At 47.3% G+C, this 18,558-nt stretch overlaps 1 long non-coding RNA gene across 1 annotated transcript; it reads left to right on the top strand.

The window, feature by feature from the left end:
* Nucleotides 1-4,001: 4,001 nt before the first annotated feature.
* Nucleotides 4,002-11,067, top strand: LOC134934772 (uncharacterized). Its single transcript, XR_010179801.1, has 2 exons — nucleotides 4,002-4,109; nucleotides 10,654-11,067. It is a non-coding gene; the product is annotated as an uncharacterized LOC134934772 (long non-coding RNA).
* Nucleotides 11,068-18,558: the final 7,491 nt, after the last annotated feature.

Consider the following 18,558-nt stretch of genomic DNA (forward strand, 5'->3'; position numbering starts at 1 on the left):
AAGAGTTGGCATTTGCGAGATGCTGCTACTGGTGCCGCCGCTGCTGTTCTTGCGGCGGGAGTCAATACATCTACCCAGTGGGCTGTCACAGTCATATAGTCCTGAGTCTGCCCTGCTCCACTTGTCCACATGTCCGTGGTTAAGTGGACATTGGGTACAACTGCATTTTTTAGTACACTGGTGAGTCTTTTTCTGAGGTCTGTGTACATTTTCGGTATCGCCTGCCTAGAGAAATGGAACCTAGATGGTATTTGGTACCGGGGACACAGTACCTCAAACAAGTCTATAGTTGGCTCTGCAGTAATGATGGATACCGGAACCACGTTTCTCACCGCCCAGGATGCCAAGGCCTCAGTTATCCGCTTTGCAGCAGGATGACTGCTGTGATATTTCATCTTCCTCGCAAAGGACTGTTGGACAGTCAATTGCTTGGTGGAAGTAGTAAAAGTGGTCTTACGACTTCCCCTCTGGGATGACCATCGACTCCCAGCAGCAACAACAGCAGCGCCAGCAGCAGTAGGCGTTACACTCAAGGATGCATCGGAGGAATCCCAGGCAGGAGAGGACTCGTCAGAATTGCCAGTGACATGGCCTGCAGGACTATTGGCATTCCTGGGGAAGGAGGAAATTGACACTGAGGGAGTTGGTGGGGTGGTTTGCGTGAGCTTGGTTACAAGAGGAAGGGATTTACTGGTCAGTGGACTGCTTCCGCTGTCGCCCAAAGTTTTTGAACTTGTCACTGACTTATGATGAATGCGCTGCAGGTGACGTATAAGGGAGGATGTTCCGAGGTGGTTAACGTCCTTACCCCTACTTATTACAGCTTGACAAAGGCAACACACGGCTTGACACCTGTTGTCCGCATTTCTGTTGAAATACTTCCACACCGAAGAGCTGATTTTTTTGGTATTTTCACCAGGCATGTCAATGGCCATATTCCTCCCATGGACAACAGGTGTCTCCCCGGGTGCCTGACTTAAACAAACCACCTCACCATCAGAATCCTCCTTGTCAATTTCCTCCCCAGCGCCAGCAACACCCATATCCTCCTCATCCTGGTGTACTTCAACACTGACATCTTCAATCTGACTATCAGGAACTGGACTGCGGGTGCTCCTTCCAGCACTTGCAGGGGGCGTGCAAATGGTGGAAGGCGCATGCTCTTCACGTCCAGTGTTGGGAAGGTCAGGCATCGCAACCGACACAATTGGACTCTCCTTGTGGATTTGTGATTTCGAAGAACGCACAGTTCTTTGCTGTGCTTTTGCCAGCTTAAGTCTTTTCATTTTTCTAGCGAGAGGCTGAGTGCTTCCATCCTCATGTGAAGCTGAACCACTAGCCATGAACACAGGCCAGGGCCTCAGCCGTTCCTTGCCACTCCGTGTCGTAAATGGCATATTGGCAAGTTTACGCTTCTCCTCCGACGATTTTATTTTAGATTTTTGAGTCCTTTTTTTACTGATATTTTGTGTTTTGGATTTTACATGCTCTGTACTATGACATTGGGCATCGGCCTTGGCAGACGACGTTGATGGAATTTCATCGTCTCGGCCATGACTAGTGGCAGCAGCTTCAGCACGAGGTGGAAGTGGATCTTGATCTTTCCCTATTTTTGGAACCTCAACATTTTTGTTCTCCATATTTTAATAGGCACAACTAAAAGGCACCTCAGGTAAACAATGGAGATGGATGGATACTAGTATACTTATGGATGACGAGTGACTGACGACACAGAGGTAGCTACAGCCGTGGACTACCGTACTGCGTCTGCTAGTATAGAGATGATAATGATATAAAAAATATATATATATCACTATTGCAGGTATATATAATATAATGACGGACCTGCTGGACACTGTCAGCAGACTCCTAAACTACTAGTATGAAGAAGATAGAAAAAAAAAACCCCACCACAGGTAGGTATACAATTATGGACGAGCACTGACGACACAGAGGTAGCTACAGCCATGGACTACCGTACTGCGTCTGCTAGTATAGAGATGATAATGATATAAAAAATATATATATATCACTACTGCAGGTATATATAATATAATGACGGACCTGCTGGGCACTGTCAGCAGACTCCTAAACTACTAGTATGAAGAAGATAGAAAAAAAAAACCCACCACAGGTAGGTATACAATTATGGACGAGCACTGACGACACAGAGGTAGCTACTGCCGTGGACTACCGTACTGCGTCTGCTAGTATAGAGATGATAATGATATAAAAAAAAAATATATATCACTACTACAGGTATATATAATATAATGACGGACCTGCTGGACACTGTCAGCAGACTCCTAAACTACTAGTATGAAGAAGATAGAAAAAAAAACCCCACCACAGGTAGGTATACAATTATGGACGAGCACTGACGACACAGAGGTAGCCACAGCCGTGGACTACCGTACTGCGTCTGCTAATATAGAGATGATAAAGATGATAGAGATGAACAAAAAAAATATAACACTGCTGCAGGTAAATATTTATATAATATAATGAATGACGGACCTGCTGGACACTGTCAGCAGAATGCGTTTATAGAATAAAAAAAAAAACACCACAGGAGTGTTTAACTTTTTCAGGCAGACAATAAACTGGTGGTCACTGGTCAGTCACACTGGCAGCAAAAGTGTGCACTGTACTCCTGCTATAACTGCACCCCAGTCTCCCCCACAATTCAGCTGTGTGAGCAGTGAGCACTCAGCACAGTCAGATATACATAGATGATATTATCATGCAGCACACTGAGGCTGAGCACAGATATGGTATGTGACTGTGTATCGTTTTTTTTCAGGCAGAGAACGGATTATATTAAATAATAAATAAAACTGGTGGTTGTCACTAGTAACTATCAGCAAAACTCTGCACTCTGAGTACTCCTAATGCTCCCCAAAATTACTAAGTAATCAACTCAAGTGTCTCTATCTATTCTAACGGAGAGGACGCCAGCCACGTCCTCTCCCTATCAATCTCAATGCACGTGTGAAAATGGCGGCGACGCGCGGCTCCTTATATAGAATCCGAGTCTCGCGATAGAATACGAGCCTCGCGAGAATCCGACAGCGGGATGATGACGTTCGGGTGCGCTCGGGTTAACCGAGCAAGGCGGGAAGATCCGAGTCTGCCTCGGACCCGTGTAAAAAGGCTGAAGTTCGGGGGGGTTCGGATTCCGAGGAACCAAACCCGCTCATCTCTACTGATAATGCATGTGTTGTTAGTCCTTTTCTTATATTACGGAGATGTTCCCCAATGCGGACCTTAAATGGTCTAGTCATTCGGCCGATATACCACAGTCCACATTTACATTCTATCCCGTAGATTATATTACTGGTATTACATGACACAAAGTCTGAGATTCTGAATATTTTACCATTTATATTAACTTTAGTCAGTTTAGTACTTGTACCTTTTATACACTTACATCCAAAGGCCACACCATAAAACCCTTCAATTTTATAGTTGTCAGATGTTTTTTAGGCAGTAATGTACTTTTTACCAATTGATTACTCAAGTTTTGGGCTCTCTTATAAATACATTTCAGATTTGTTGGTAACAATGATCCTATATCTTGGTCCTTTTTAAAATTCCCCAATGTTTCATAATGACTTCTCAATATCCCTATATTGACTACTATAGGTTGTTACAAAAGACCATTTATATGTACTATTCCCCCATTTTACTTTTGGTTTGATCTCTAATAAATCTTTCCTAGGACCCCTTGTTTTTTTTAGTAGAACTCTTAAACCGAACATGTCAGCCTCAGGAATTTTGGGCACTGAGGCAGTATTCAGCCACTCAACTCTTCATGATGGAGTGAGGCACAATATACCTCATGTTTCAGTGATGACATTAGTATCTAAGGAAAAGAATGATCGCCTTCTGACTAATTTGGTCCAGCCAGCAAAATGGCCGCCTCCAGTAGGTGGAGACCAGAAAAAAAAAATGGTATATTTGTGTATACAATTTTCCTGTGTTTTTCCTCCAACACAGGTAGAGAAACCACATGGACAAATAAACGAGACTATTGCAAACGGTATCGGAATAGTCTTCGGATCTACGGACCTCACAGATGAGTCCATAGAAAAATCTACAGAGGTGACGTAAGTACCTTAACCCCTTAATGACAGGGACTATTATAGCTTCAAACATAAGAACAGTATACTGATAAATATTTTGGCATACCTCCTAACAGTCCCACGGTGGGGCAGGGAGGCTGGGGGGGGGGGGCATATTAAGAGAGGAGAGGGTGCATGCGCAGGCTTCATGAGGGCCTTCTCCTCTCTGGTAATGCTTCAGTCTCTGACTAAAAACAGATTATGCCCCCGTACCTGTCAGGGGTTCTGCTTATTGTCAGGGCCAGGATCCCCTTACCTGTTCGCAGCTGCCCCCTCTTCAAGAGCAAAGTATTGACTGCTAGTTATGGGCACCGTTCCCCACCTCCCACGCCCGCAGTTCTTGATGCCCCTCGTCCGCCACGTGCAGCAGAAACTCAGTATTCCGTGTGGAATACTATTGAAAATGTAACCCCCAAATGGCCACCGCCTCCTCTAGCATATTTAATAACTGTCTCCTCTAAGGGTGGCAGCCATTTTGGTAGGGACATATTCAATAGTATTAAATACAGAATACTGAGTTTCTGCTGTACTGATGCGGCGAGCATCATGAGTAGTAGGCGGGGGATGAACAGGGCCCATTGCACAGCAGCGGAAAAATCGCTGTTCAGAATAAGTGCCCCTGGCCCTCCCCTCTTTGTCAGAGTTGCCAGCACCCCCTTGATGGCGGCCCTGCTCTGCTTAACCAAGAAGTGGTAAAAAGCTGCTGTGCACACGCACACAGCTTCTGTCCTGTGGACACGGGGTCTGGAGCCAGGAAAACAGCTTCCGGGTCACAGTGATGAAAAATGGAGCATGTCTAGCAGCATATTTAATATCTTATAATATCATATAATATAATAGCAACAATGAAATTTTTTTAAAACATTTGAATCTCAAATGAGCTGAATAGCAAAAGTGTGTGACAGCTCTACATGTGTACAGATTGCATGAATATAGGGATTCCCTGGAAGGGGTGTGGTTCATCAAATCGACAGTATCTAGGTCGACAATGTTTAGGTCGACCACTGTAGGCTACAGTCACTAGGTCGATATGGATGGAAGGTCGACAGGGTTTCTAGGTCGACATGTGCTAGGTCGACAGGTCTAAAGGTCGACATGAGGATTTTTTTTTTTTTTTTGGTGTCGTTTTCTTCGTAGAGTGACCGGGATCCCAAATTAGTGCACCGCGTCCCCTCGCATGGCTCGCTTCGCTCGCCATGCTTCGGGCATGGTGCCTTCGCTCCGCTACCGCTTCACTCGGCACAGATTACCGTTCCAATCGTAGTCCACGTGGATCGTTAAGTATGAAAAAATTCTGAAAAAGATAAAAAATGTGAAAAACTCATGTCGACATTTAGACCTGTCGACCTAGCACATGTCGACCTAGAAACCCTGTCGACCTTCCATTCATGTCGACCTAGTGACTGTCGACCTACAATGGTTGACCTAAACATTGTCGACCTAGATACTGTCGATCTTCAGACCGGATCCCCCCTGGAAGTCCCAAAGTGCTATGAGTAATTGATACCTATAATCATTAAAATTACAGCTGTTGATGGTATTGGTCTCTAACACCTTAATCCAAATAGGTAGCCCGTAATAAAAGGGCATATATGTCCTCCGGCTATATGATCACAATAGCAAAGTACCGGTGGTGTTGAATTTGGCTCACAGTAATAGATGAAATGTTAAGTGCCAAGGTTGAATCAGTATAAAACAGCTCCCGGAATTTGTTGCTGAGCAGTGGGCAGTATAAGCTACATATGCAGGAGCTGCAGGGTTTGTCCGTTCACTTGGCCGACCGCAAATAGATAGTCACTCTGCACGGCTTCTGTGAACCGGACTCCGGCTGCAGGGAGTTACTGCACACAGCCGCTGATGGCTTCGCGGAGGGTACGTCAGTGCAGAAAAGCCGCTGTGCAGTGCCTTCAATCTGAATGCGATATTGCCAGCAGTGTGATGGTGGTGAAGGGAGCCAAATGAATGCTCAGTTGGTAACGAGCAGTATACTTCTCCTATGCACAATGATGGTCCCAGGGGTCCCTTTCTCCATTTCCTCAGGGGAGTCCGGTTCATTCCAGCTTGCGAGCGGACCGGCTGCCAATTAAAAGAAAGCAAGGCTTCTTTTTTTAAACTGGCACGAGTCAATCACAGCTTGTTGACCGCCCGCCAATGAGAAGCTGCCAAGTGGCAGCTTCTCATTGACTGGCATCCCTGTGAGCCGTGATTGGCATGCAATTGATGCCAGATTCAAAGAGTGGCATCATCTTTTGATTGCCAGCTGTTGCAGGAGGGTTAAGTTCGGGGAGACCCAGATGGGGCATAACTACAAGGGGTAAACTACTAGGGGCATAACTACAGGTGCATTACTACTTGGGGGCTAAACTACAAGGGGGCAAACTACAAGGGAGCAAACTACTGGGGGGCATTACTACTGGGGGGCATTACTACTGGGGGCTAAGCTACAAGGGGCTACAAGGGGCCCCCCCACATTATGCTGACTCACTGCATTCAGAAGCACTGCAGACAGGGTAGAAATTATAGGTGGTGTCACCAGCTCCTGCTCTAGCCAGCCGGGTGGCTCAGGGTGAGCTGACAGCAAGCTGACTGTGTGTATAATGTGGCCAGATGGCCGCTGCTCACAGAAGCCCTGCCTGGCCGGTGCTGCACTGTCACAGCACTGATCAGTATGTGGGTGTGGCTTTCACTGTGTTTGATTGCCCTCTTCACCCACCCCTAAATCCGCCACTATATAGCATGAACCTCAAATGTAGAGAATGTAAGGGATGGTTCTGAGGGTATGAGTTGGTAAGAATAACCTGAGGATTGATGGTTCCCAAAAACACCACTATGCTGACCCTCAGGCTGGGAGGTGTGAGAGAATGGGAGGCCCTAGAAGCGACAGCTGCGTGAGAAGTGGTGTCAGAGGGGGAAATCCAGATTCCAGTAATTGCTGGGAGATTCAGGGGTTTAGAGATGAAAAGGTGTTGTGTGCAGACCAGTTTATTATAGACAGATCTAGCATTCCAGTGGGCACTGGAAAGAGGGACAGAGTTTGTTGTGGGAGAGATGTGAATGAGATTATCAGGTTTCTGTAGCGTTGAGGTGAAATTAAGTTGGAGATGAAGAGACTGTAGTGATGGAGCGGGTTCCTGAGCTAGGAAGGGAAACTGCAGGTGGTGGGCAGGGAGGGAGTATAGTGTGATGTGGATGGAGGTGAGGTGCGGTGACAGGGAGAGGAAGGAGCAGTGGTGCAAGTAGAAAAAATGTCATACAGGTACCGTGTGTGCGCGCCGAAGGGGCAAGCGCCCAAAAAATGGGTGTGGCCACATGGGGCGTGGCCAATGAAAATGGGGGCATGATACACATATGGGGGAGGGGCAGATACACATATGACCACAATAGTGCCAGATACACGTTGACCCACAGAACCAGATAAACATTGCCCCACAGTGCCAGATATACATTGCCCCACAGTGCCAGATACACGTTGCCCCACAGTGCCAGATATACATTGCCCCACAATGCCAGATATACATTGCCCCACAGTGCCAGATATACATTGCCCCACAGTGCCAGATATACATTGCCCCACAGTGCCAGATATACATTGCCCCACAGTGCCAGATATACATTGCCCCACAGTGCCAGATATACATTGCCCCACAGTGCCAGATATACAGTACATTGCCTCACAGTGCCAGATTCACAAATGTCCCCAGACTGCCAGATATACATTGCCTCACTGTGCCAGATACACAAATGTCCCCACAGTGCCAGATATACATTGCCCCACAGTGCCAGATATACATTGCCCCACTGTGCCAGATATACAGTACATTGCCTCACTGTGCCAGATACACAAATGTCCCCAGACTGCCAGATATGCATTGCCTCACAGTGCCAGATATACATTACCCCACAGTGCCAGATATACATTGCCCCACAGTGCCAGATACACGTTGCCCCACAGTGCCAGATATACATTACCCCACAGTGACAGATATACATTGCCCAACAGTGCCAGATATACATTAACCCACAGTGCCAGATATACATTGCCTCACTGTGCCAGATACACAAATGTCCCCAGAGTGCCAGATATACATTGCCTCACAGTGCCAGATATACATTACCCCACAGTACCAGATATACATTGCCCCACAGTGCCAGATATACATTGCCCCACAGTGCCAGATACACGTTGCCTCACAGTGCCAGATATGTGTTGCCCCACAGTGCCAGATACACGTTGCCACACAGTGCCAGATATACATTGCCCCACAGTGCCAGATACACAAATGTCCCCAGAGTGCCAGATATGTATTGCCTCACAGTGCCAGATATACATTACCCCACAGTGCCAGATATACATTGCCCCACAGTGCCAGATACACGTTGCCCCACAGTGCCAGATATACATTACCCCACAGTGACAGATACACGTTGACCCACAGAACCAGATAAACATTGCCCCACAGTGCCAGATACACGTTGCCCCACAGTGCCAGATATACATTGCCCCACAGTGCCAGATATACATTGCCCCACAGTGCCAGATATACAGTACATTGCCTCACTGTGCCAGATACACAAATGTCCCCAGACTGCCAGATATGCATTGCCCCACAGTGCCAGATATACATTGCCCCACAGTGCCAGATACACGTTGCCTCACAGTGCCAGATATATGTTGCCCCACAGTGCCAGATACACGTTGCCACACAGTGCCAGATATACATTGCCCCACAGTGCCAGATACACAAATGTCCCCAGAGTGCCAGATATGCATTGCCTCACAGTGCCAGATATACATTACCCCACAGTGCCAGATATACATTGCCCCACAGTGCCAGATACACGTTGCCCCACAGTGCCAGATATACATTACCCCACAGTGACAGATATACATTGCGACACAGTGCCAGATATACATTGCCCCACAGTGCCAGATATACATTGCCTCACTGTGCCAAATACACAAATGTCCCCAGAGTGCCAGATATACATTGCCTCACAGTGCCAGATATACATTACCCCACAGTGCCAGATATACATTGCCTCACAGTGCCAGATATACATTGCCCCACAGTGCCAGATACACGTTGCCTCACAGTGCCAGATATATGTTGCCCCACAGTGCTAGATACACGTTGCCACACAGTGCCAGATATACATTGCCCCACAGTGCCAGATATACATTGCCTCACTGTGCCAAATACACAAATGTCCCCAGAGTGCCAGATATACATTGCCTCACAGTGCCAGATATACATTACCCCACAGTGCCAGATATACATTGCCAAACAGTGCCAGATATACATTGCCCCACAGTGCCAGATACACGTTGCCTCACAGTGCCAGATATATGTTGCCCCACAGTGCCAGATACACGTTGCCACACAGTGCCAGATATACATTGCCCCACAGTGCCAGATATACATTGCCTCACTGTGCTAGACACACAAATGTCCCCAGAGTGACAGATATACATTGCCCCCCAGTGCCAGATACAGAAATGCCCCCAGTGCCAGATACACATGTCCCCGCAGTGCAAGATATGCCCCCAGTGCCAGATACAGAAATGCCCCCAGTGCCAGATACACATGTCCCCACAGTGCCAGATATACCGCAGTGCCAGATACACATGTCACCGCAGTGCCAGATATGCTCCCAGTGCCAGATACACATGTCCCCCTAGTGCCAGATATGCCCCCAGTGCCAGATACACATGTCCCCCCAGTACCAGATATGCCCCCAGTGCCAGATACACATGTCCCCCCAGTGCCAGATATGCCCCCAGTGCCAGGTACACATGTCCCCCCAGTGCCAGATATGCCCCCAGTGCCAGGTACACATGTCCCCCCAGTGCCAGATATGCCCCCCGTGCCAGATATGCTCCAAGTGACAGGTATACATACCCCCCCCAGTGCCAGATATGCCCCCAGTGCCAGGTATACATAAATCCCCCCCATGCTGCTCACCGCTGCTGCTGTCCTGTCTCCTGTGTGTGTGAGGGGAGGAGAGCGCAGCGTGCACCTCTCCTTCCCCTCAGTCTCCAGCGGGTGCGGGTGAGTTCAATTCAGCGCCGATCTGTGAGCCAATCAAAGCTCGAGGTCCGGCAGCCTTGGCTGCAGGTCCTCAAGCTCTGATTGGCTCACGGGCGGAACTGATTTGAACGAAGACACTGAGGGGCGGGAGAGATGCACGCTGCGCTTTCCTCCCCTCACATTAGTGGTAGCGAGTGGCGGCCCATCGGTGTGGGTACGGCGTACCCACGGCTAAATTCTTAAGGGTACGCTGTACCCACCCATACCCGCATACTTGCACCACTGGGAAGGAGAGAGCAGGGTCTAGTGGTGGGGTAGTAGGACAATGGTGGGGAAATGGTCATTGATAGTGGATATTCTCATGAATGACAACATGGTCACCTTCGACATGATATAGCTCACCCACTGTGAGATAAGCATCACCTTATGCTCTGTGACTACTATAATAAAGTGCTGTAGATTAGGATCTAATGTCCTCTTCTCATCCTTGTTTTCTCTAGGAGAGGGGAGTGGACCGCAATTAAAAGGTGCTCAGGGGACGGTTATCTGGTTGCGGCTGCACTGAAATTCTACCACATAGATAAATATAGAGGATCTTTGAGCAACATCAAGTTCCTGTGTTCAACTGGAGAATATCTGGAGGGAGATGGAGAGAAACGGGGGAGTTTTCAAGCCATGAGTAAGACCTGCCCTGATGGGATCGCTAGTTTCCAGACTATTCAATATATTGGAAAAAGACCGGGCCACAATTGGCCTATCTGGAGTGATGTCTTTTTTTCTTGCTCTCCCCGGAGACACATTCAATGGGGCTGATAAATACCAACCAACAGACCAACATGGCCGCCCCATGCCCTCACTTGGCACAGACATAGTAAAGTTTTATCTCTCTGAATAAAGAGGAAAATGCATTCACACCCACTGGCTCCTTTTTAAAAGTAACACAATGCACAAACACCATTTATATTGTAAGTTGGCTTCAGCAGTGTTGTGTTTAAGTGGCCAACCAATCAGCTCCTGTCATGTATTTGAATAATGAGAGATAGGAGCAGATTGGCTGGAGCACCTTTTACGATTAGTAATGAGGGATAACATGAATATCACTCATTGTTAAATCTGCCCCTCAGTCACCTCTATATATACCACTGGTTGATTAACTCGTGACAGATTTGGGCCTTATTCTGGCCGAAACAATTGAAGAGGGGTCTGGCTTGTCTGAATCATTGAGGGGCTGTGGGCGGAAATGGACGACTGTACGTGTGATGGCTGTAGAAACACTATTGTGACGGGCATACATGCAATGGTTTAGCACCAAAAACATGATGACCCAAATAACTGCTACGAGTAGGGAGACTTATAGGAGACCTCAACACAAGATCCATGTTTTCCCAATAACCATTCATCATCCACAATAGGAAGATCGTTGAGTGTCAGTAAATACCCCTTCCCCATGGGAGGAGTCATTGGGCCTGAGACGCCCACTTGTAGCATCATGCGGCAGTGCAAATCCATCTCTGTTGCATCTTTAGAACACCAGGAACGCCCTGCATTGATCTACAGACTTTGTGGTAAGTATCGCAACACATGCTCTTTGCGACTAGAACGCTTATGCAGATTTACAATATCGTCCAACTGAGTGCGGACAACTCTGTGTAAGGCCCATTGCCCTTTAGGCTGGCCAATAGAAGAAGTATGAAAAGTAAATGTGAGTATTGAACAGTTGCCATATGGAAAATAGTGTTCACTCTAGGGCAGTGCCAGATAAAGGTCCACATGGGCCTGGAGCTGAAATTTACAAAGGGCCTAAGGATGTGGCCTTCCTTCAATCACCTCAACTGCCCTCTCCTCCTCTTCACCTATATCAACAGTGTAATGTGAAAGTCAACAAACCAAAGAAAACCACTGTGTGGCGCTTAAACCCATAAAAATGCCCATGGTATCAGTGCCGCTTATACACATAATGCCCACGGTAGCAGTGCCACTTATGCACATAATGCCCATGGTCGCAGTGCTCTTATACACATAATAATGCCCACGGTAGCAGTGACACTTATACACATTATGCCCACGGTAGCAGTGCCACTTATGCACACACTGGCCATGGTAGCAGTGCTCTTATACACATAATAATGTCCACAGTAGCAGTGCCACTTATGCACATAATGCTTACGGTAGCAGTGCTCTTATACACATAATAATGCCCACGATAGCAGTGCCGCTTATACACATAATAATGGCCACACTAGCAGTGCCGCTTATATACCCATAGCAATACCCATGGTAGCAGTGCTTCTTATACACATAATGCCCATGGCAGCTGTGCCACTTATACACATAATGCCCATGACAACAGTGCCACTTATACACATAATAATGCTCACAAGGTATCAGTGCTGCTTATACATATAATAATGGCCACAAGGTATCAGTGCCGCTTATACACATAATAATGCCCATGATATCAGTGCCTCTCATACTCATAATGACCATAGTTGCAGTGACACTTATACACATAACAATGCCCACGGTATTAAAGCGGGCGCCGGCAACTCATACCACACCCTCATACTCATAATGCCCACGGTAGCAGTGCCAGTTATACACATAATGCCCACGGTAGCAGTGCTCTTATACACATAATAAAGCCCACAGTAGCAGTGCCGCTTATACATATAATAATGCCCATGGTATCAATGCCCATTATACACATAATAATGCCCACGGTAGCTGTGCCAATTATACCCATAGCAATGCCCACGATAGCAGTGCTACTTATACACATAATGCTCACAGTATCAATGCCCCTTATACACATAATGATGCTCACAAGGTATCAGTGCTGCTTATACACATAATAATACCCACAATGCATCAGTGCCACTTATACACATAATAATGCCCACAATGCATCAGTGCCACTTATACACATAATAATGCCCACAAGGCATCAATGCCGCTTATACGCATAATAATGCCTACAAGGTATCAGTGCTGCTTATACACATAATAACGCCCATGGTATCAGTGCTTCTCGTACACATAATGCCCATGGTTGCAGTGCCGCTTATACACATAATGCCACAGTATCAGTGCCTCTTATACAAATAATACCCAAGGTAGCAGTGCCAGTTATACACATAACAATGGCCACAGTATCAGTGCTGCTTATACACACAACAATGCCCAAGGTAGCAGTGCCGCTTATAAACATAATGCCCATGGTATCAGTGCCGCTTATACATATAATAATGCTCACAGTAGCAGGGCAGCATAAACCCATAGCAATGCCCACAGTATCAGTGCCGCTTATACACATAATGCCACGGTATCAGTGCCGCTTATACACATAATGCCACAGTATCAGTTCCGCTTATACACATAATGCCCATGGTATCAGTTCTGTTTATACACATAATACCACAGTATCAGTGCCGCTTATACACATAATGCCACGGTATCAGTGCCGCTTATACACATAATGCCACAGTATCAGTGCCGCTTATACACATAATGCCGCAGTATCAGTGACGCTTATACACATAATGCCCATGGTATCAGTTCTGTTTATACACATAATACCCATGGTATCAGTTCTGTTTATACACATAATACCCATGATAGCAGTGCCGCATATACACATAATAAATGCCCCAACCTCCCCTCCCCACTTGCCTCATGTGTCACTGGTGTTTTCTATAGGCATCCGCGCTGGGGGTGTGGTTCGTTTTATCGGCATTCGTCCGTTCGACAATGCTTTGATCGACCACGGTACTTCGACCAATACAACTCATCGACTGTCTGTATATCGACAGTAACATTATTTCGACATGTATTTGTTCGACCGTAACAAATGATCGTCAGCTACTTTGTCGAATATTTTAGTTAGACATAACATACTGTTCCACATAATATAAATAGACATTGATTAAGATCGACAGTAGTTTGTTCGACCACAGCGTTAGATCGACAGTAAGTAGTTTGACAGTAAATAGGCCGACTGCCATTAGTTCCAACATCTTTTATTTCGACATCAACTAGTTCGAAATTTGTTTTATCGACCGTTAAAAAGTCGACCGCAAATAGTTCGAACATCTATTTAGTCGACAAAACTTAGATCGACAAAACTTAGATCGACACTTAATAGGCTCGACAGGTAATAGGTCGACATATACAAGATCGACAAAACTAAGATCGACACTAATTACTTTGACAGATAATATATCGACATATAAATATAGGCCAACTATAGAAAAAAGCTCTACAGCGCTACCCCTGCTTCCATTCGTGGAACTACAGCTCCCAGCCGCCCTTACATCCACCACATAGTCATACACAATACCCTGACCTCCTGCACATCTGCAACGCTGACACCCTCCCCCCCCACTGCTATTCCCCACAATACCCGTGCAAACTTAGATGCCGCCGACATCCCCCCTAGTCACCCCGCTTCCCATCTACATTTATACGCCTAGCTATACACCCCACTGCCTTATGCGCTCCATGTTTCCCCGTGGCACTACAAGTAACACAACGCCCTGACACTGCTCCCCGCTCTGGTAGCACAGTAACACCCTTCATGAAAGACCCCACCCATGTCTGCCAGCACACCCGGGCACCCTGCTGCACATCTGCAACGCTGACACCCCCCCCCCCCATTCCCCACGAAACCCTCAAAAAAAGCTTAAATCATAGAATTTGGGGGTCATTTTGATCCCATAGTATTATTAACCTCAACAACCATAATTTCCACTCATTTTCAGTCTATTCTGAACACCTCACACCTCACAATATTATTTTTAGTCCTAAAATTTGCCCCGAGGTCGCTGGATGGCTAAGCTAAGCGACCCAAGTGGCCGACACAAACACCTGGCCCATCTAGGAGTGGCACTGCAGTGTCAATCAAGACAGGATGGCCCTTCCAAAAAATACTCCCCAAACAGCACATGATGCAAAGAAAAAAAAGAGGCGCACCAAGGTCGCTGTGTTACTAAGCTAAGCGACCCAAGTGGCCGACACAAACACCTGGCCCATCTAGGAGTGGCACTGCAGTGTCAGACAGGCTGGCACTTCAAAAAAATAGTCCCCAAACAGCACATGTCGCAAAGAAAAAAAGAGGCGCAATGAGGTAGCTGTGTGACTAAGCTAAGCGACCCAAGTGGCCGACACAAACACCTGGCCCATCTAGGAGTGGCACTGCAGTGTCAGACAGGATGGCACTTCAAAAAAATTGTCCCCAAACAGCACATGATGCAAAGAAAAAAAGAGGCGCACCAAGGTGGCTGTGTGACTAAGCTAAGCGACACAAGTGGCCGACACAAACACCTGGCCCATCTAGGAGTGGCACTGCAGTGTCAGACAGGATGGCACTTCAAAAAAATAGTCCCCAAACAGCACATGATGCAAAGAAAAAAAGAGGCGCACCAAGGTGGCTGTGTGACTTAGCTAAGCGACACAAGTGGCCGACACAAACACCAGGCCCATCTAGGAGTGGCACTGCAGTGTCAATCAAGACAGGATGGCCCTTCCAAAAAATTGTCCCCAAACAGCACATGATGCAAAGAAAAATGAAAGAAAAAAGAGGTGCAAGATGGAATTGTCCTTGGGCCCTCCCACCCACCCTTATGTTGTATAAACAGGACATGCACACTTTAACGAACCCATCATTTCAGCGACAGGGTCTGCCACACGACTGTGACTGAAATGACTGGTTGGTTTGGGCCCCCACCAAATAAGAAGCAATCAATCTCTCCTTGCACAAACTAGCTCTACAGCGGCAAGATGTCCACCTCATCATCATCCTCCGATTCCTCACCCCTTTCACTCTGTACATCCCCCTCCTCACAGATTATTAATTCGTCCCCACTGGAATCCACCATCTCAGGTCCCCGTGTACTTTCTGGAGGCAATTGCTGCTGGTGAATGTCTCCACGGAGGAATTGATTATAATTCATTTTAATGAACATCAACTTCTCCACATTTTCTGGAAGTAACCTCATACGCCGATTGCTGACAAGGTGAGCGGCTGCACTAAACACTCTTTCGGAGTACACACTGGAGGGAGGGCAACTTAGGCAGAATAAAGCCAGTTTCTGCAAGGGCCTCCAAATTGCCTCTTTTTCCAGCCAGTATACGTACGGACTGTCTGACGTGCCTACTTGGATGCGGTCACTCATATAATCCTCCACCATTCTTTCAATGGTGAGAGAATCATATGCAGTGACAGTAGACGACATGTCAGTAATCGTTGGCAGGTCCTTCAGTCCGGACCAGATGTCAGCACTCGCTCCAGACTGCCCTGCATCACCGCCAGCGGGTGGGCTCGGAATTCTTAGCCTTTTCCTCGCACCCCCAGTTGCGGGAGAATGTGAAGGAGGAGATGTGACGGGTCACGTTCCGCTTGACTTGACAATTTTCTCACCAGCAGGTCTTTGAACCTCTGCAGACTTGTGTCTGCCGGAAAGAGAGATACAACGTAGGTTTTAAATCTAGGATCGAGCACGGTGGCCAAAATGTAGTGCTCTGATTTCAACAGATTGACCACCCGTGAATCCTGGTTAAGCGAATTAAGGGCTCCATCCACAAGTCCCACATGCCTAGCGGAATCGCTCTGTTTTAGCTCCTCCTTCAATGTCTCCAGCTTCTTCTGCAAAAGCCTGATGAGGGGAATGACCTGACTCAGGCTGGCAGTGTCTGAACCGACTTCACGTGTGGCAAGTTCAAAGGGTTGCAGAACCTTGCACAACGTTGAAATCATTCTCCACTGCGCTTGAGTCAGGTGCATTCCACCTCCATTGCCTATATCGTGGCCAGATGTATAGGCTTGAATGGCCTTTTGCTGCTCCTCCATCCTCTGAAGCATATAGAGGGTTGAATTCCACCTCGTTACCACCTCTTGCTTCAGATGATTGCAGGGCAAGATCAGGAATGTTTGGTGGTGCTCCAGTCTTCGGTACGCGGTGCCTGCACGCCGAAAGTGGCCCGCAATTCTTCGGGCCACCGACAGCATCTCTTGCACGCCCCTGTCGTTTTTTAAATAATTCTGCACCACCAAATTCAAGGTATGTGCAAAACATGGGATGTGATGGAATTTGCGCAGATGTAATGCACGCACAATATTGCTGGCGTTGTCCGATGTCACAAATCCCCAGGAGAGTCCAATTGGTTTTCTGCTGTGTGGCTATTCTGGAAAGCGGTGATACAAAGCGTAGCCTGCCTAGGAACGAGTTGGCGTTTGCGAGATGCTGCTACTGGTGCCGCCGCTGCTGTTCTTGCTGCGGGAGGCAATACATCTACCCAGTGGGCTGTCACAGTCATATAGTCCTGAGTCTGCCCTGCTCCACTTGTCCACATGTCCGTGGTTAAGTGGACATTGGGTACAACTGCATTTTTTAGGACACTGGTGAGTCTTTTTCTGAGGTCTGTGTACATTTTCGGTATCGCCTGCCTAGAGAAATGGAACCTAGATGGTATTTGGTACCGGGGACACAGTACCTCAATCAAATCTCTAGTTGGCTCTGAATTAACGATGGATACCGGAACCACGTTTCTCACCGCCCAGACTGCCAAGGCCTCAGTTATCCGCTTTGCAGCAGGATGACTGCTGTGATATTTCATCTTCCTCGCAAAGGACTGTTGGACAGTCAATTGCTTACTGGAAGTAGTACAAGTGGTCTTCCGACTTCCCCTCTGGGATGACGATCGACTCCCAGCAGCACCAGCAGCAGTAGGCGTTACACTCAAGGATGCATCAGAGGAATCCCAGGCAGGAGAGGACTCGTCAGACTTGACAGTGAAATGGCCTGCAGGACTATTGGCTTTCCTGGGTAAGGAGGAAATTGACAAGGAGGGAGTTGGTGGTGTGGTTTGCAGGAGCTTGGTTACAAGAGGAAGGGATTTAGTGGTCTGTGGACTGCTTCCGCTGTCACCCAAAGTTTTTGAACTTGTCACTGACTTATGATGAATGCGCTGCAGGTGACGTATAAGGGAGGATGTTCCGAGGTGGTTAACGTCCTTACCCCTACTTATTACAGCTTGACAAAGGCAACACACGGCTTGACACCTGTTGTCCGCATTTGTGTTGAAATAATTCCACACCGAAGAGCTGATTTTTTTTGTATTTTGACCAGGCATGTCAATGGCCATATTCCTCCCACGGACAACAGGTGTCTCCCCGGGAGCCTGACTTAAACAAACCACCTCACCATCAGAATCCTCCTTGTCAATTTCCTCCCCAGCGCCAGCAACACCCATATCCTCATCCTGGTGTACTTCAACAGTGACATCTTCAATTTGACTATCAGGAACTGGACTGCGGGTGCTCCTTCCAGCACTTGCAGGGGGCGTGCAAATGGTGGAAGGCGCAAGCTCTTCCCGTCCAGTGTTGGGAAGGTCAGGCATCGCAACCGACA

The sequence above is a fragment of the Pseudophryne corroboree genome, chromosome 6 (assembly GCF_028390025.1).
Source record: "Pseudophryne corroboree isolate aPseCor3 chromosome 6, aPseCor3.hap2, whole genome shotgun sequence".
Classification (NCBI taxonomy): domain Eukaryota; kingdom Metazoa; phylum Chordata; class Amphibia; order Anura; family Myobatrachidae; genus Pseudophryne; species Pseudophryne corroboree.